Source organism: Dromaius novaehollandiae, chromosome 19, assembly GCF_036370855.1.
Source record: "Dromaius novaehollandiae isolate bDroNov1 chromosome 19, bDroNov1.hap1, whole genome shotgun sequence".
NCBI classification, from domain to species: Eukaryota; Metazoa; Chordata; class Aves; order Casuariiformes; family Dromaiidae; genus Dromaius; species Dromaius novaehollandiae.
In genome coordinates, this window is record NC_088116.1 from 1282596 (window position 1) to 1303585 (window position 20990).

The 20990-nt window shown below is 37.8% G+C and overlaps 1 protein-coding gene across 6 annotated transcripts in view; it reads left to right on the top strand.

The window, feature by feature from the left end:
* The window catches only part of MNT (MAX network transcriptional repressor), a 110096-nt gene that overhangs the window by 4738 nt on the left and 84368 nt on the right, over positions 1-20990 (top strand). For all 6 annotated transcript variants that reach the window (XM_064523050.1, XM_064523047.1, XM_064523045.1 and 3 more), the window contains one exon: positions 4484-4570. The gene's annotated coding sequence lies outside the window, so the exon portion shown is untranslated. The remainder of the gene's footprint in view (positions 1-4483; positions 4571-20990) is intronic.

A 20990-nucleotide genomic window follows, 5' to 3' on the forward strand; every position in this document is an offset into this window, starting at 1 on the left:
CAGGTATATTATTGTACATGTAAGTAATTGTACATGATAGTAAGCCTATCTAGTCCATATCTCTGCAGTTTGGCTATAATGATACAGTGGGAGACCAACCATGTCAAAAGCATTGCTAAAGTCAAGATAAGCAACGTCCAGTGCTCTCCCCTTATCCACAGAGCCAGTCATCTCACTGCAGAATACCGTGTTAGTTGGGCACGATTTGCCCTAGTAAACTGTGCTGGCTGCTCCCAGTCATCTTGTTTCATGTGCCTGAACGTGGCCTTCAGGAGGATTTGCTCCAGAGTGTCTCAGGGAACTGAGAGCAGGCCAGCTGACCTGTAAATCTCTGGAAGTGTCCATTACATTAATTGCAACCAGTGAATAGGATATCTGCAAAAAGATCGAAATTTAGGATAAGACTTTAAAATGGTAAGCCAAAATTGTATTTGCTTTATTTCCATTTGTTTGCAAAGAGTGAAAGATTAAAAGGTAAAACTGCTTTGAAATTTCTCAAAATTATAACAGTACATCAAATATTTTGGAATGCATACTCCTGGTAATGTTAGCATTTACCCAAGAATCTCAGTCCATTTCACAGAGATTAATGAATTTCTCCAGCGTTTTTATGAGGTAGGTATTTTATTCTCCTTTTGTAGCTGGGGTATCAGAGATGCCAGAAGTCTAAGCGATCTTGAAATAGAAGTCAGAAGAAGAGTTGGATATTAAACCATGCAATCCTTGTGCCTGGTGATGTGTTCTCGGGATAGGCTGCACTTCTTTTAAATAATGTGGTATTAAGCTTTTTCTTGCCCTTCGTTGTAATATCCTCATTTGATTTTGGGATGAAAAAAATCCCAACTCCTAACACAGCTGAACTGTGAGGAGTTTTAGAACAGGATTCAAATATTTTTCTTGATTGCTATGGTGTATCTTGATAATACACTAAAACATTCCCTTGGATAACCTCAGCTGGGATGTAGATCCAAATTGCATAGCTCATTCCAATTCCAGCTTCAAATTTTTCTTCATGGTATTCCTAAAGTAAATGTTTACAAATTGCACAGCCATGCTTCAGAGTGAGCTGTGCTTCTTCGATGTATTTTTTACCATACAGGATAGCACACACAGCCATTATACACTACACTGGAGATTATATATTTCAAAATGTTGCGTCAAACATTGAGGAGCATCTTTCTGCAGGCATTCCTTCTCCTAAACACTGAAAAGTTCATTTATTGATTATTCACGCATTGTCTATTTATGAATATTGTGGTTAATAGTCTACCTGTGTACATACTTGCACAGAAAAACAGTTATAGTGACTATGCCACTGTAACCAACTCATTTATGTGCTGTAAGTCCATCCCAGGGCCCGAGCTACAAAGAGTATGAGCTGTTACAGCTACAGAGCTTTGGAAAACGGAAAGTCTGCACAAAAATGCCTCCACAATTTTGAACTGAAAGATCAACAGAGCTTTAGGTTAGGAATAAATTCTGGTGACACAAATATTGTCATAACTAGATGTCTAAGTACATAGCAAAGAAAAATTAACTTTTAGCTGTGTCTTGCCATTCAATTTAATGAATCAATGGGCATGTCTACCTGTGTCATTAACCCTGTCATTGGAATATATCACATGAAGTGAGTATTTCCTCATCTTTTTGTTCACTAGTAAATAGTGACCTTGTGGTTCAAGCAAGGCTTGTTTCTAAAACTGCAAGATTTTCCACTGTATTGTTTTTACAGATAGAACTACATGCAAAAGTTTCTGTCATGGTATTTTTTGAATTCCCACATCACTTGGGATTTATCTTAAGAAAGACAGTGAGAAAATTACTCTTTTTGCAACCAAAATATAGACAAAATACCAATTGTGGGAAAATTGTATGTTCCCAATGCAAAGCATAACACAAAGCATTCAGATTCATTTTTTAGTGTATATTCAGATTTTAGAAATCCTACTTCCAGTACAAATGTGGTCTGTGCTGTATATTATCAATGTAAGAAAGAGGACAATCTGTGACTGCATCCCTTTCTAACCAGCCTTTCTTAATAGCATTAAAAAGAAGAGCAGATAAAGAAATCTGGGCTCTAATGTGTTTCAATACTGAGAATCTTGGACATATGCAGAGTCGTCACCCATCGGTAGAATTTTTTACTGAAGTGAGCCCTTTTTCAAATTAATAAACAGTGTGAACTGATGGAATTTTCGGCAAGTCTTCCATTCCTACTGCTAGGAGTTCACATCCATATATCTGTTCCATATTGGTTATTAACCAAACTGGTCATCATGCATAGGTTGTAAATAGTTTGTGCTAGTTACGATGACTGTCTGTCTGTCTTCACCTTGATTGAGTGGTCTGTATTACTATGGATATTATTTTCAGATGGTTCCTTTTTTTAAATGCACTTGTTAGTTCAGCAACTACTTTTCCTAGAGCCAAAGGGTGAAGGTCCAGGTACAAGTGGCATTTCATCAGCTTATCGGTTTTATTTCTACTGGCTGTACTCTGACAGAGGACCTTATATGAACTTTATTGTTCACCTTTGAAGTACAGCTTTACTGACGGCTGTAAGTCTGTCTCACTTGTTGAGTCACAATTTATCTACTGCTTCTTTTGCATTTTAGCAAGGGTATGATCAAATTCGGCTGTGTCACAAATTCAACCTCCTTTGTCCCAATACAGTGAGATATTGAAAGTATCTTTTTTCGTGATGCTATGAGAACAAGTATTGGATATAATGACTGACAATTTTTTAGTGTTACGGTATTAATTGCAGGCATTTATTGTCATACATGAACATGTTTTCCACCCCCAAATTTATAAAAATTATATAAAAATAAATTTATTTAATTTTAAAACTTTTATTTCATGTTTTCAGCAAATTGTTCTTATACCTTCAGAATGGTTTTATGAATTCAAGTTAAGGCTCTATCAGTAACATGTAAATTCTAATTAAAAGTGTAGTAAAGCAATACAGAGATAATAAAAGGCCTAATTTTCAATCTAATTGGGCATGCACTATTGCATGCAAAAGATGCACACAGTTATGCTAATGTAGAGGTGTACTATAGCTGAACATGCAGATTAGGTCATCATAGCCTCCTGCAGCTAATTAAAATAATTTGTGTGCATAAGTACCTGATCTGCATAGAAAACTGCTGCAAATACACACGCAGATATTTTAAATCAGATAAATCGTTCATCAATCCTATTTCTAACCATATCACAACTGAAATTAAGCAAAATTCGACTTAGTTCAAGTACAAGCTTTTGTTGTACTTCAGCTTCGCTTCCATTCACAGCTATACATTTAGCAATCACACTTTAGAATGAAATGAAAGAAAACAACTGTGCAAACTGTTAGAAGGAATGATACAAGGGTGCCTAACAAGTTTGTGTATAAAAGTAAAAATAGCAACTATAACACCTAAGACTTTGTCAGTGTAAGTGCTGGGGAGGACAAGAGTCCAAAGCATATTTGTATTGGTATTAAAGGAGGGGAGCACAAACTAACATCAATGCATTCTTAATCCATAGTTATCCCAGATTTGGATTAAACTGCCTTCTGGAGTTTTTTAAAGGCCCTTTTCCTATTGAAATGTTTACCTTTCATCATACTGTTTCTCCTTTTAATGGGTTCAGATTTAAAAAAAACAGATCGGGATACACTTTTCTGCTGAGTGCATCAATGGAATCACTGCTGAGTCAGAAACATAGTTAAAAGCAAAGCAAATATGTTGCTTCTTTAAATTTTTAACCTACATTGCTAATTATAGTAATGTGCAATCATGTATATTATGACTGCTGCCACTCTCCAAACCCCCTTCTAAATTCATTTTCCTTTTCTCTTGAAATAATAAAGCACTGCTGACAACATGAAATGACATTGCTTGCATTTTATATGATCATCATACAGCAAAGGGTGGTTTCATTACACCTAACCTAATATTAAAAGATGTTCTCATGTTATTTTTCATACTTTTACAAATTTGTTTGTTTATACATAATCCATAGAAATCTGAAATTGCTTTTAAGTTAAATTTTTTGTTCCAATTTACTTTCAGCCATACATTTTGGTTAGTTATTGTAGAATCACCAGAAACGCTTCTGAAGTTCTGCTTTTAAAGCAGAAATTTATTACTCAGGATACTATAAAATAATAGGAAAATATGGTCTCTGCCCTGAGGATACTGCAGCATTTTAAACACAACTTTAACATTACAAGTATCTTTATTTATTTGATCTATGAAAGTTAGAGACAGATGTTACTCATAACATAATTTTCATTCTAGATATAAGAAATGAAAAAAGCTAAAATGAAGATAAAGAACAGTTGTCCCAAGGATATTTTGCTTCTATTTTAATATCTTTAGTTGTGGTAAGATATATAGGTAAACTGTAATTTGTGGCTGATATAAAGGAAACTTATCAACAGTAATTGACTTTTTGTAATAATTACATGTATTGTTGACATAACATCTTATTGTTCCAGTCAGAAGCAACAGTAAGCTGAGCTGCCTCAAAGACTGAGTTGCTTCTCCAAAAGGATGCTCAACTTGCAGCTGAGGTTATTAACAAGGTAACAGAGAAGATTTATAATATATAGGCTAAGGTATATAGGAAACCTGGTCAGTAGCTACTTGAAGGAAAATTTTTAATCCTACATGTCTTCTCAACAAAAGTATCTTCCTGAACACAAATATACATCCCTTAAAAATGAAGGGAAAATGAATGCTCTTTTCTTGACATGCAATCTATTTAACTAATGCACCTATTCCAAACTTTAATAAACTGATAGTCTATTACCCTGTTAGAATCAGTAACATTTCACAAAAAATCAGAGCTATTCAGAAGCTATTGCTTTGGCAAAACAGAATTGTAAATATTTTACTGAGTCTTCATTTAAAAAATTTTAGAAGATTTAGTATTACAAGCAAACTCAAACTCTCTTTTAGATGGGAAAACTCCTAACTCTTCTTCTTCAGATGTTTATAAAAGTGTCTTCTCCTTCTATCATGAATGTCACTGGCCTAACTAGAAGGTTCAGGAGTTAAAATATATGTGTTCTAAGATTGCTGTCAACTTAAACAAAATGGCCTAGATGGACAATTTTTCGTTCTAATCAACATTTGTCGGAATACTGCAGATTCCTGTCTGCCAGGAGGTAGGTAGTTCATAATACCTTATGATTCACATACATAAGAATTTGCCATGCACAACCCATGGACAGATACTCACACGCCCTAATCAAATTATATGTTTGACACATTCTTAAAATGAAACTTTCTGAATGCAATTATACTCATTAGCCGTGCTGTGATTCAGTATTATGCTAGCTACAGATTAAATGCTTCAGTGGAATTCGGCTATTCATCATTGAGTTTTCATAAGGAAATAGCAGTAACCTTAGTTTGCCTTCTTATCACTGTTTTTTCCTCTGAAGAACAGCTCTGATTAATACTATGTTATCTAAAATGGGTGCTGAAGAAGGACCACTTAGGGACACCGGCTGTCATAGTAGGTATTTTCTAGTAATCGCACTGAAAATTGTAAATGGAAGAAAAAAACGAGACTTTTAAACTTATGTCAAACAAGAAATGTACAGAGAGAAATGAAAGTGGGGAAGAGTGCTTGCTGTTACTCTTGGGATGCTATACTACTAAGATGAGAAATAGGAATATAAGGGCTTATTATAAATAAAAAGGCTACAGAGGCGATTCAAGTTGGCTGCCTGGGAAAAACTGAGATAGGGATAAAAAAATGTTGAAGTCCGTTAGAGAAATGTTTCTCCTAAGGCAACAAGGGGAATTATGGCTTATGTTTATTGTAATAGCATTTTCCTCTGGACGTATTTCCCAGCATTCTTACCGAAGAACAAACTGGGATGGAGGAAAAATAAAAAAGACTTTCAGTTGCATTCATCTGAATTTGAAAATCTAGATGAAGGAGAAACATTTTACTAGTTGCATAAATTGTCTGAGATTTTATTGAAAATGGGATCGTGGTTTAATAGCATTGTGAAGAAAGTGAAATTTACTCCCTTAATGCATCATTTATGGTCTCAAGCTTTAGACAGGTGCTTTGGACTTCTTTAAGTAAATGTCAATTTTACTAGGCTTTTTAGATTTATTTATGTCAAGTGTAAACCTGAGTGTACCTTACCCATGTGGAAGTTCAGGGTCGAAAGTTGTGACAGAGGCAATAAAATGACTTCATTCTGTTGTATATGAGTGAGAAACTAATTATGAAACTAAAATTCTGAATACTGAAGAAAAAAATAGTAGAAAGAGGGAACATATGTTCATATTTGGAGATGTTACAAATGATTAATACTGATATAATGTCATGTTGTTCTGTGCTTTGCGCTCTCAATAACTCATCTTCTTTTAGGCAAATCATTTAATCTATTTTGAAAACTTTTTCAATTATTTAAAAATGCTTTATTCATGTTTATGAAATTTCTTTATATGTATGCTTTTAATAGGTGTCACTACAGAAGTAATATTAACAAGCATTGGAAAATTTTGCTTTCAAAATCAGTAGCAAAACAGACTGTGAAAGAATTAATCATTATCTAACTGGTCTGTAATTCAGATTTTATAGCAGAAAGTCAAAGTGAATTCACACTCTGCTGGCTCCAGTGCTTTCTCAGACATTGGGTGTACTTCTGTTGTTTGTTCCAAGCATAATTTAGTGCCCTCCTTAACATACTATTTCTATACCATTAGGAAAAGATAAATTTCAGGAGGTAGTGTTCTTAGGCGAAGCTAGAAAACATATTTAATTAAAAATGCCTTGGATTCAAATAAGGGATGAATTGTCCCTGCATCTCTATTATATTTTTTTTATTCATTCCAAATAAGAAACTCTAAGCAAATTTCATTAAGTTAATGTATGTTAATGTAGAAAGACTGAGGCCTATGGTTTTAAGAGCTCTGTATGAAAAAAGGGGGTAGAACTTTATCTGAAGGTAAAAAATTAGCATCCAACCCTGCCATAAGTTATGCAGGCAAAACTTCCACTGGTTTCTGTTACAACTACACTGAAATAGCTAAGCTGATAGCTAGGTAATAGTACGTTCTGTTGCATAGTTTCATAATTCAGTAGATTGAGAGAGCGAGGGATAGCGGTCTCAACAGGTGACAGAACACTGATTTATAGGGTGCTCCCCCGTTATTTTACATCCTTTTGGTTTATCCAGTAATTGATATACAATTTTACCTGGAAACAAGAAGTGAGACTAAAATTATAAAAATTACAATTGTGAGGTTTAACTTTTTAACATTTTAATACATACTGGAATCCTTGGTTAGAGATTGCTTTAATAAATAACAACAGTTCATATTTGGAATTGAGAAGAAAGTCTAATTGAGACAGGTTTACTAATTCTTAAAAAAAAGGGGGGGGGAATTAAGTCCTTTTGGGTTCATCTACAGAATCCCAGTAGTTTTCATTTTGGCCTGAAGAATTTTCGGCCTGAAGAATTTTCTCTGTCCCCATTTTCAGGCTTCATTGTGTTATCTATATTCACTTCTTTATCTCGTATGGCAGCTTTTTCATTATTAAACAGGCTCCATGAAGGTTCTACTAGGTTAGAACGTTTTTGTCATTTTACAGCACAAGACAATACAAAGTCTCTCCTAAGCTTTCTGATGTACTGATAAAGCACAAGATTTATTGATGTAAAATGTATCTAACACATCCAATCTGTAGTTCTCTTCTGAAATGTTATATTTACAGAGTTACTCTTAACTTTCTGTTTCAAAAACAAACAAGCAAAGAATTTGCCCTGTTTAAGGATTTGTTCAGAAGAATATAAAACAGCCAAAGATTCTGACAAGTCAGCGGAGACTGAGAATTACGTAAATAAGAAGTTTGGGTTGCTAAGTTGTTTCTCCTGGTAGCAATATTTCTTAGGACTCTGGGTGTTTGTTCAAAAGAGTTTTTAAGATCTATGTAGGTGAAGGCTAAGAATTCATCAGACAGATGATGTGTAGCACAACAGAAAGAAATACCTTTTTTTCCTTACTGAGTTGGTAACGTAACCTAAAAAAAGTGAATTCAGCATTTTTGGGGCACAACCAATTGGCATATTATGACAGAATAATTAAGTTTGATAACGCTTTTAAAAAGAAATTGAACAGGAACAACTGGTATGGACTTCAACATTTTCGACTGTAATAGATCAACAGTCAGTTCTGTAAAATTCACCTTTGTGCAGCCACCTACACATCTGTTGGAACAGGCATTTACACAGCTGGTGAACAGTTCTCTAAGAGCTGATTCTGAAGCAGGAATACATACAACTGCCTCAACCATTTGTCACAGAGGCTGTTGCAGAAGCAGACAGAAATAAGCAGCACAGAAACTGTGAAGAGTTTCTTTGGTGAATTGAAAAGAGAAATTATGAGGAAAAAATGTGCATCATTTGGGAAAAGTCATTTAAATTTCAGAGGGCCTGATATCCTTCTACAGAATTCTGCCTTCTCGATCTACTACCTTGTCTGTCTATTGACACTGAGGAAATTTTCACCTTTCATTTTAATGTGAGCAGAACTGGGCTCTGTGTGCTAGAAACCCAGCATACCTTTAAGAAACATTCTTTGAATGCAGAGAAATACCTACAGCCAGTCCCAGAAACACAGCTTTTAGTTTAATTTGAAAGAAAAAGACCAAGCACTAAAAACTGGGATGATCACCTTTTCTCGTCCAAAAATCAGATAGTAAGTCTTAAATGTCGGAGGAAAAATGTTCACAGGAAAATAGCTTATCTTGAACCTAAGACATCAGTCTTCAGAAGGTGTAACTTGCTAGGATGTTGCATGTTCACTATTAGGTCCTTCTTTTTTAGTTCAGGGTACTTTTCCCACAAGAGAATCTTTCTATGCTCCAAGTTAATTATGTTTCTCTCCTCTTGAGTTTCTTTACTACCTAGAAATTTAAGCTAATGCAATCTATTTTAGGTTTTTCAAAAGTGCTTAGTGCTGCGATATCTGTGCGCTAATCTAAAAAGATGATAAATATCTGAATACAGGGAGGTAGGAGGATGGCTAGGGATCATCCTAGTTCCCACAGACCATAGTATCTTTTTGATGGCTTAAATAGTTGTCCTGAAGTAGTACGGTATTATGCTATGTCGAATGTGTACATTTTAAAGAGGTGAGTTAATCTCTATATTCTAGGAAAAGACTTTGATAGCATTATCTGTCATTACTTATGATACTGTATGTATTAGAGTGGAGAGAGTTATTCTTGGATTGCCAGACTAGTTGAAGAAACACAAGCTTTTAAGAGAAACTAAAATTTAGTTCCATACAAGTTACTAATCAGTGTCTGCAATGGGTATCAGAAAGAAGAAATGACATTGAGTTTGCGGCAGGGACTAAAACAAAGAACAGTAGTATTGGGACTAACCCGTTAAGGTCCTAAGGAGCAACAACTCATGGGCTTTTGTGATCTGCTGGGGCTCAGCAGCACTCAACTCCCACTTGGGTCAATATTAGCAATGACAGCTAAATAACAGAAAAAGGACCATACGCTTTGCTAAAATAGTGCCAAATGTTGAGGTTTTATAACAGCTCCCCTGTCCCACAGTTATTATCGTCATTGTCCACAGCTGCAAGTCTTCGAAGCCTGTTAGTGAACAGCAACAAGTATTCCACTGACACGTAAGGTGGGGGAAATAAAACACCAACAGTGCTAAATGTCATGCTTGGAAATGGCAATAGTACTTGTTCAGCAGCCCTTTACCCATTGAAGATTAAAAAATAATGTGGGTCCTTGCCGAGGGGATGCATCGCCAGTCAGAAAAATGGAAAGCACTTTCAGATCAGAAAGAGCTGAGCCAGCTGAATGTGTTGGAGGGATCTCTGTGCCAATGAGCTGTTACTTAATAACTTGGCAGCTCAATCTCTGGGAGATACAGAGTCAAGGACCGCAAGAGAGCTTCTTGTAGGCTGATGTTTGGACACTGGAAGCTGAAAATCAACTAAGATTGCTGTATTTTTTAAACGTTTTTAGTATTAGGAGTCTAGTGTGTCTGTGAGCTGTGAGACATGGAGCAAAGTGAAGCCATGCATGGCTGTAAAGCCAGAATGGAGGCATGGGGTCAAATAAGCAGAAGTCCCTCTATGTAAACTATGATCAGTAAGGGCTCCACAGTTCGGTAGTAAAGAGAAGCTGCTACCAAGAGCAATGTGCTTCATGGGATGTGCCTTTCTGAAGATGATGGAAATACAGAGAAGTTAGTGAGTACACTAAAAGCAGAATTTACTCCGATGTCTTTTTGTCCCCATTTTACAACAGAGAGCACGGGTATGACCGGAGAGGCAGCTGGCATGATGGTTGCAAAGCGAGGTTATGGTGCTAGGCAGGAAGTGGCTTCTGCAGAACAGGGAGGTTGTTTCAGTGGCTGGGAGTGTTTGTGGTTGGTGTGTGGATTCCTGACTCTCCTACAAAATCTTACAAAGATTTATTGATAGAAGTTTGCCAAGTAAAGCAGAGTAAACAGTTCTCAAAGATAGTTAAAGATGATGATGGTCATGCTGATAACAGCTCCCTGAAAAGTAATAAGAGTTTCCTGATATCTTCTTCAGCGTGGATGCAGGAAATTGAGGTATCCAACTGAGAGAAGAATAGATTTAACGTGAAGACAGCAACTTTGCTAATTTAACATTCCTCCCTTTATGAGCATCTAAAATATTTTCTTCCTCCTTTAAACTAGAGAGAGATACTCTTGCTATAATTTTAAGGCTATAAAGAAAATTGAGAAAACAGCTACAAAAGATAAGCGGGTTAATTCCAGGAAAGTTCAGAGACATGGAAGCACATAGTTGCTGTATTTCTAAAAAGGTATCAGCACTTTGTCTAAATGCATGCTTCTGAAATGTACCTGGACTGAATATTGCCAGTGAGTTAAAACATTAACATTTTGTCTCAGCTATTGCTGTGTTGTTCACAACACCAACACTGAAACAACATTTAAAACAGAAGTAAAAGGGAGACTTAAAATGACAGGTCAGTAGTAGAATTTGCCTGACCATGTTCCTTCCTTTTCTTTCCTTTCTTTTCTAATACTTTTATCAGGGATGATAGAGTATAAACTTCTAATAACTTATCAGTGCAAATATATGTGTCTATTAATATATTATTAAAGGTATATACCATGTGGTGTATATGTGTGTGTATATATAAATAATACAGTATAGATACATACATTCATGCCTACAGCATTGCCAAAAGCACAAGCTGAACTTGCCATGCAGATTCAGAAAATGGAACAGAATTACTTTCATATGAAGGGACTTTTTCAGGATTAACCACATCTGCTACTTCAGTGTAATATCACTTTGCCATTTGTCAGTGCATATTTTCAGCTAATAACATCTTTTCTCTGCTAAACTAATCCTATGAACACTTCCCTGGTGCTGTAGTTATTTGAACTGAGCTATTTATCTTGTGGTTTCACATTAAATTTTAACTGCTCTAAGCCAGCACTTGCTGCTAAAAGAAATGCTGCCACCTTCTGCGGTTCCCAATCTCTGTTTCTGTCCCCATGCTGTTCCCTCCCTTTTGCCAAAAGAAACATTTGTGATGAATGGATTGGAGAACTGATCTAAGATAAACATAATCAAACTGGATCAGTTTCCCGATGTGGTTCATCATGTAACCACATGAAAACTTCGGGACAAATAAAAGGGCTGCATCAGGGTAGAAATGAATGGATGGAGAAACATGGGGCTGCTTCACGCAGCACCAGTGCCAAATTATACTGGTTTAAACTTTGGTATTAGATCTACCGTGTACTTTTCTCCAGCATTCATATACAATGAAAAGAGAGAAATAAGTTCTGTAATCCCCACTTGGATAAATCAAATATTTCTATTAACTTCAATTAAACTACAGCTGCTTAAGAAACCTGAAGATCCACGCCCTGGAATACTTTTCCTGTTGTTGGCCTGATTCCGTTTTTATTAAGCTTACAGGAAGTCCCCCAGTAAAGCCCACTGGAGCAGGCCCTTTTGGGGGCAAATGTATCTTTGGTTTCTATTAATGAGGTTATACCAAGAGCGAATATAGTCCAATATATTCCAATCAGTGATCTAAGTTTCGTACAATGATTGCAATTAACAAAGTACATTATTTTCAAATCATTTTAAATGGATATAATAAGCAGCATTGGCTGCTTATTATATTCCAAGACCAAGTTAAAAACATCACAGAACATCATCGTAGTACATTAGTAATTGGGAAAAAAAGATCAGTTTAAAGCATTTTAAAAAAAGACCTGCAATATATGGGGGAATTTTACAGAGGACTTTACATATTCTAGAAATGCATTACTTCTTTCCTAAACAAATACAGAGGTCAAATCCTCGGTATTTTTTTGAATTCAGTGGTGGAATTCCATCAGATAATGATTTAGTCTTGGAGTTCATTTTCAATGTAATTAATACCTGTTTACAAAACTTACACCTTCTGAACAGCATAAGGAGTCTTTGATGTTTAGGAAAAAAAGGACACATGTTTATTTTGTTTATTTTCAGCTGTTTTTCGTCAGTTTCCCAATCTGGTTCAGCACATGGCCACTTTAATACCTGCGCTGCCAGAGGGAAGAGTAAGTAGTCAGAGATGAAAGTGGGGAAGGGGAGAGCTGTTCCTGGTGGCAGTGCCAGCACCATCTTAATTGCCATCAGACTGTATCTGAAGTTCAGTTAGGTTTGGGATCCGTGCTTCACTTACCAGTCGCTAATAGTGTGCAAGGACTGGAGTACCTCTACCTGTCCCCGCTGTCCGCTCTTTCCAGCTAGTGCTTTCTCTCTTGAGGGCTCTGCGATTTCACCAGCAGTCATCGGGAGGGAGTCTGTGGCTGCTTCCTGTCCATGCAATCTCACCTTCCCCAACAGGGAAGCTCTTGCCTCATCTTTTAGGGAAAGATGGACTTTTCGGGAAAGTCCGTAGCCCTAATTTGTACTTCGAAATGCCAGTTACTCCTGGCCGAGACTGTGCGTGTAGTAGTTGCAAATCATTGGCTTTCTCATTGGAGATTAGACAAATGTTATAGTTGGTTCTGTCATCAGTAAAATACCAAGCATTTTCTGTAATTTTTTTATTTTTATACTCAGTTGTTCTAGGATCCCAACACCATTTCTGAGCTTTAAGTAACAGATCTTGTAAAATCCCTAAGAAGAATTTGTGTTTCAAAAATTTCCGTGTTATGGATGAGAAAACTGAAACTAAGTACTTTCCATCTGAAAATTCCATCAGAAAACCACAGTGAGTCAAAGTTGGGAAGAGAACCCCAAAGCTAACTTTCATTACTTTATTGAGGATGTCTCAATATTTGGAGTAGGTGAGAATTTACCCAGAGCTGAGGGAAAAAAGTCTGAAAACATGAATGGCATATATCCAGGAAGCCTAAAATTTCAGTACTTATTTACTTTTTACTTTTTAAGATCTTACAGTAATGAAATTAATTCGTAGACTAACTTAGCATATTACACTGCGTGACACTGATAGTACTCTAGAACGCTTTACTGACATATGTTTGCGTGCTTGAGTCTTCATTTTCCACTGCCCTGACTCTTGTGGAGTAATTTACATATCAGCAAAATGAATGTAAAAAAAATGCTAAATCAAAATTGTGGCCTTTCTCACTGAGATTTTGCAAGTGCTAATAATAACACAGGGTGCAAGGCAAGTGGAGAATCTACCCTTCAGGCTTGAGTCTGATACCACATTCTTGTCCCTTTCTTTGTTTTGATATTATTCTTAATTTATATCAGCATTTTTACTATTTAAAAATAGGCATCAAACTACAGCATTCAAAAATTGTTGGGAAATTCAGTAGCTAATACAAATTGTAACTTGGAGTGCTGAAAATGGTAGAAGCAGGACAGGATGGAATGGGGGAAGGGAACTTGGAAGAATTTAAAGAACTTGGAGGAGAAGGAGACAAGCTAATTTTATTCTCATTTAGCAATTAAGGGAGGAGTCTGTCTTTATCCTTAGTAGCAGACAATCAGAGGAAAGTAAAGAGAGGAGGGGGTCATGGGTTGGGCATCTCTTTGTCAGCATGCAGGTTACAGTGAAAAAGATGAATAGAGCAAAAGAGAGAGGTTACTGTCAGTACCCGCAATAAAGAAATGTCTTAGCAGGTTGGCAGTCAGCTAGTCAGATATTCTGTAGCCCTCGTATTAGCCAGGTGGCCAGTTCCCCACTTAGGCTGCCAAGTGAGTTGATCATCAGCTAGGAGCCAGACAGAGTGCCAGGTGGCCAGATCCATCACTCGTATCCAATTAACGATGACACTGGTTCAAAGCCAAGCACGGAGGCAGCTACGAAGCAGGGAGAGGGAGCATCTCTATACCACCAGTCCAATCCCTGTGTCAGGTCCAGCTGCCTTTAATTTTTCTGTAAAGCTTGATTTTTTAAGTCCTTGCTTTGAGGTTTTTTGTTTTTACTGAACAATCTGTCCAAATCTTTTGGGTATCTCTGCTATTCTTCTTTAGCAGCAGTTCTTCTGTGCCTAAGAACAGTACTGGGCCATACTGTAAATGATGGGTCCATCTGTACTAGAAATAAACTGCCCAATTCATTTAATTTCTGAACTTTGATCGAGTATTAACCCAGAGTTAAGGGGCTGTTAGCCCATGTCTGGTATAGGATGTCATGGCACAGTTGAGTCTTACCTGATTATACCTGAATTACTTGGCATGAAGCAATCCTTTACCCAGGCCTCTTCAAGAACTTTAGATACAAGGTCAATTTTTGAACTTGGCTTTTCATACTGTTTTAATGTTTGATAAAGCCAATTGTCATTTAAAAGCTTTTTAACTTCAATGGATTTGGTAAGGTGCTCTTTATTACATACACATTACTTAAGGGCTCTGTTTTTTTTTTTTTTTTCTCTGTAGAAATCTGTCATGAAATTGCCATAGGTTTAAATGGAAGTATGAAATTCAATATATGTTGTAATTATGTGGGTATAATTATGCATTTACTAAGAAAGCATTGGAAGAGAATCAGAATTTAGGAGACAGGATGGCCCAGTGAAGCCGATGGTTCAAATCATCCTACATTTTTAAGAAATAGTTGCTATCCACCTTGGTGACTGTCCTGTGATCCCTACACAAAATGCACCTGTTATTTATTGGCCCCGTATTTGTGTGCCATAGGAGTGGAGCCAAAAATTGGAAATGTTTGGACTTGAAGACTTTTCCAGTTCCTAGAAGAAGTCCCATGACTTCTTGGTTGAACATGTCAGTGGAGAAAATTTCTGTTAATGTTGCATGCATGTTGTGAATAAATAGAGGTCTTCAATTTATAGCCTCTTACATAAGTCTTAAGATACTTTAGAAATGGAGGGAAGGGGAGTACTTAAAAATGCAGCCCTCTCTTCGAGCCCTCTCAGAGTCTGAAAATAGAGTGTTCCACCTCTAGACGGGCAGTTAAGGCAAGATAAACACTCATGAATGAAACAATCTGACTGGCCAAAAGTGAGATAATAGTTTATAGAACAGAGCTATATATAGCCTGAAAGATACAGCAGGTTGAGCTGCAGTAACCAGTGACTCATGAACAACTCAGGAAGGATGCACTCAAGCTACAGTCTTGTCTAAAATCTCAAAACTGCTGCTGTTGAGATGAATGAAAGACTCCCAACTGAGAGCTAGTGTGAGGGTTTTGTGGCTGTACCTGGGCAGCTAGAATGAATAACATTTAAAACTCTTCCACATGGCAGCTATTAGATTTGTCACATCTGACTGCTTCATTATATATTAATACAAGAATATGAATGTAAGGACCATTGGCTATGTGAGGCAGAGATACCCTCCTGTTTAAGAAGACATGGTTCTCTTGCCTAACATGAAATAAAGAAGATCAGTGCTCTTTTTCAGGCTCTCAGAGACTTGATTTGGTTAAATCGTGTAATACTTCCCTGTATTAGTTTTCTCAGTGATAAGACAGGAGTAACACTTTGGATGCACAACACCTTAAAATTAACAAGCTATCTGAGAATTTTGGGATGGAAGAGCTAGTACTCCATGTATGATAAGCGTGACCTTGAGTTAGCCTCTGTCATCAGTTTCCATAGATGCAAAATGGAGCTAACAGTGCTTAATTATCTACTTTATCTACTAAATAGGGTTAAGGCTAGGGACATTATGACCATTTAATTACTCTTTGTAATGAGCTCTGAAAATAAGTGACTAAGAGCCGGTATTGTTAGAGTAAATCACGTAGCTGCTGGATAAACTTCGGGAAGGCAGGAGGCGAAGGCTGATCCCTTTTGGAGGGTTAACAAGCAGATGCAGATGCAGATGCAGATGCGGAGGCAGTGTGTCACTCCTGGCTCTGCAGTCGGAGCTCCCTCCGCGCCCCGGCCGGTGGCCGCGCTGGCAGGGCCGCGCTGTCTCTCACGGATACGAATGCCTCCCTGCTCCTTGCGAAAGGCTGCAGTCCAGCGACTGCTGAGCGTGGTGCCAAGCTCCTTGCATCATCCAGTCTCCTCCCCCTCTCTCCACCACAGCTGTGATAGTGACAATTATGCTGGGAGGAGTGTGTCTGTCTGTGGTATTTCTGCCCATTTGATCCCTCTCAGACAATCACAGGGAGGTGGGGTTTCTGCCTTGCTTACGTGTCTGTGTTTTTAAATAAGCCTCTAGTTGTGTTGCTGCTCTGCAGTCAACACGCCAGCCGACTGTCTCTGCGCTGTACCACGTGCAGCACAGCATCCGCAGCAGACGCTAGCAGCTCGTGGCTTGCAGACTGCACGCAGCTTTGCAACGACGCCGAGCAGCTCGGGGCAGGGCCTCCGGTGCACCCAGGCACCCTGCGCTCCGTCCGGCTCCAGGCGCCCCACGACTCAGGGCTCCCTGCTCCCTGCCTCGACTGATCCTTCGGCTGTGCTCAGGAAGGGAGGAGATGTTCCGTCAGCGCAGGGCAAGTCAGAGATAGGAAAGGCTTTATTAGGTCAAGTTTTCGCTCATCAGCCGCGGGATCCAGACTCCCAATAGAGGGCGTAATAATTGCTGCGCTGAACGCTGCTGCTGTTCTTCATAAACACGGGCGCCTCATTACATACGTGAATTATTTTTACAAATACGTGTTTCTGCAGCTAGACCAGCACATCTGAGGACATCTGTAATCCTGCAGAAGACATTCGGTACTTCACAGTACTCTTCCAAAACAGTTTAGCTCTGGTTAGCACCCACTTAACAAGCAGAACATTTTTAGTCCCTGATATTCTGATTCATTTTGAAAAACAACTTAAAATAACCAAGTGCTGCATGCTGAGTAGGTCCAGAAATGTTTCACTGTTTTTGTCTTTTCTTCAAATCTAAAGAAAAAAAAGATTTTATGCTTTTTTTTCTTACGTTGTAATGTAACTCCTTTTCAAATGATGCCATCATTTTGGACCAGAAGGAAGGTGTTTTCATGACAGCTTCCTAAGTGCAGTTAATTCATGTAAGAGTAGTAGTATGCATGGATGAAGTCAGTGCCCAGTCAAAAAAAGAAAAAAAGAACAATCATCAGCTTTATGCATTTCAAAACAAAAAGTCCAAGACAGGTCCTTATGTCAGAGAGTTCTTTGCCATTTAAGTAAGTCTTCAGTCTCTACTGATATTTTTACCAGCATCATTAGCTTTGTCTACGCAGTATTTGCATTTGTTCATTTTAATTTTGAAAGATCTGATGAAGAACATATAAAACAAGAACCAAATGAAAATGAGTTTGAAGGTATAATCACAAAGGTATTATCACTTTATCATTAATGTAATCTGGGGCTCTTTTATCAACAATCTCACCTTCTCCGACGCCAATTCTAAAGCTTCTCTAGGAACATAGAATTGGAAAGGACTGTCTGTAACTGAGTCCAGTCAGCACTCACAGGTGATCATTTAGTCCTGTTCTTAGATGTTTGTAACGCTATAGAGTTTTGGGGTTTTTTTTACCACAAGAAGATTAGTCTTCTACCCTGGAGAAGACTGCTCCAAAGCCTCTTTTCTCTGATGTTTCAGAATCCTGACTGCAGGCATCTGAGTATCTCCTAGATAGGCAATAGCGTTTGAGTGTGCTTTGCAAGACATTTTAAGGGTAATACTATTTCCTTTGATTACAGGTGAGCATTACTAAATTCATGCTAATTTCAGTGTGCATTGCACATGTTACACCCTATATGTTTCCAAGGGTGTAGCCAGCAAATTCAGATTTCCTTGCACAAGCCCATGTGTTGCCCTCTGACAGCCACACATCCATTATCTCCCGTGATAGACATGCCATCACACACAGTGTGACCACTAATGCAGCGGGTGTAGATACACATGCCTGGCAGTGTGCTAATGAAAGACCTGATGAAATACAGAAAGCCCCTGCCAGTCACCATAAGCAATGTTGCCCCGAGGAAATGAAAAATTGCTTGTCTGTTTTACACCCATGTGCTTTGCAGATTAGAATATGGCTCTAGGTATTTAGGTGCTTTAAGCCTGACTGTAAGATTTTTTTTCCACCATAATAATGAAGCGGAACTAAATGGTCCATTTTCCAATATGCCACAAGGCTGATTAAGTAGGAGGCTGGGAGGGGGTTTTTAGAGTCAACATTTAGCTTTGGGTATTCTTTTGTTTGTTTGTTATTTTTTAACACTGGGTTGGAGAAGATTACAAAGCCTGAAATGAATATAAATAGTTTCCTGATTAAAAAAAAATGGAGAAGAGAACTTAATTTAAACCTTGCCCTGAGGAGCTGGCAGCTGAAAGCCAACAATGTGGACTAGTGTAGTAGAACTGCAAAGAGTAACTCCTCACCAAAAGAAAATGAAATTCATCTGGTTGGTTTTGCCTCAAGATGTTCTTCTTGCCTATTTGTTGTGCTGTTACTAACATAGTCATACTAGGAATTAGGAAACTATTTATAACAATAGCGCCTACATAGCTCTTTTCAGCTTCAAAACCCTTTCTTAGCATCAAATGATTTTTGCAACTTTCCTAAGTGGAAGAGTACTCGTAATAATTTTACTAGTACTTTTTGTCTGGGAAACATTAGTAAATGCATCCTCCCAGTACCCCTGAGAACAGGCAAGCTGCCTACCCATGTAAAGTGTAGAGATACGTATCAGTTCCTATACGCAAACACAGTCCTGCCTTGAGGAACTTACAGTACAAAGCCCTGATCTTGTCACTGTACCTCTTTGGGACTCCCATTTCTTCCCAGAGTCCCACTGACCTCGCTGAGTTCTCCTCTCAGCTGCATGATTCTGACTGTGTGGAGTCGACTGTAGAGTCACAGCCCAGAAAGTTAAATAGACGATACAGTACAGAAAGCAAAACCAAGATGAAGGTGTGGAGGGGTACAACTCCAGACTGCCAGAGTAAGCATTCTGGTGAGAGAAGGAATGAGGGAGATAAATAGGAAAAAGAGTACAGCTGAGAAGTGCTGAAGGAAGAGAACTAAACTTCTGTAGAGAAAGGAAAGACAGGAGAAAATATGAGTAGGTGATTTTGAATGATGAGAAAGAGAGTGAATTTATCAGTAAAGTTGACAAATTTGGGTGAGGGGAAGAAAACTATTATAGTTGGGGTATTTGGGATGGACGCTAGTAGTGGACCATGTTGTCAGGAGGGCTAAGAGAATGCAGGCTGTAAGTATGAGGACTCCCCCCTCCTTTGTGCAGGTGGGGAGCTGGGAAATAGCAGCAATCACTACTGAAGCATTTAAAATTTAAATTATAATGTGAAGTTACTTCAGGTGCTATGTTTTGTATTTGAAGATTCATATGACTCAAGAGCTTGAACTCTTTGGGGTAAGAACTGTTACTTCTGCTATGTCACACAACACTAGAAGTCCCAACCCATTTTGAGTGTCCTGAATTTATTTATAGCATTAACATTAAATAAGAAATGTAATAACACTGATATGTTTAATCCCTTTAGGACTTGCATGGGAAGGAATCACAGATGTCTGCACTTAGAGTTGGGTAGGACAAGGTACAAAGGGCCCCAGTAAGGTGTTGGAGCAAGTTGTTGCCCTGACAAGTCAGGAGTGGAACACCAGCCTCCTGCTTCTCAGCTCCCACATTGTAACCTCCGGACAAGCTTTCCCTGTCCTTCTGATCACAGAGTTTGTTCTGGAATATGGCAGAGTATCAGACAAAGCCTAATGGAAAAGCTTTTCCATGCTGCAAGTGACAAACCCCACAGCATTTTGCATTTATTTTTGTTGCATTTGGAGGCGTGGACCGGGTAATTTAATAGGCCTTTTATGTCTTATCTTGTATTGTTTCTAGCACAATTGTTTAGTGACCATGACACCTTTAGGTATTATTGATGAAAACCATTTGAAAATGAAACCTTAACAGGCTTCTTCTCAAGAACTATGAAAGCATAGATGATGCTTAGAGCAAATCTAGGGCTACATTCCCAGCTAGCACAGGTAGGCTGTTTACATTGACTGAGTTACACTAATTGAGAATCTAGTCCACTAAACGTATCCTGTAGCTTAAATTTTCTTAATCGAAGATTTTACATATGAACTAGAAATAGCATATTTCTATATATTGTATATATTCTATATATTTATATAATATATTCTGTATATTGTATATATTTCTGAGTAATTCCATTCAAATAGGTAGAAATACAGTGAAGCAGTTTGGAAATATTGGTGGAAAATAGTACACCTTTACTTATACCTATCTTTATTTACAGACATGTGCAATCATAAATAAGTAACATCCAGATGTATATGTTTACATCAAGATTGCATCTGATATCTTTTAACTAACAGGCAAGAAATATCCCCTGTCTCTGCCTAATGCATTAGGTATTGTGGAGTTTTTCTTGAATCACTAATTAATATAGATTTTTTATGTATTGAAAACAGGGCTGAAAATGGATTTAGCAAGAAGTGACCTGTGCTTGGTGCGTTCATCTTTGTCTTTTAGTGATTGCCATACAAAATTGCATCATGTACTATACTTTGACATCTCTGCTAAAAAG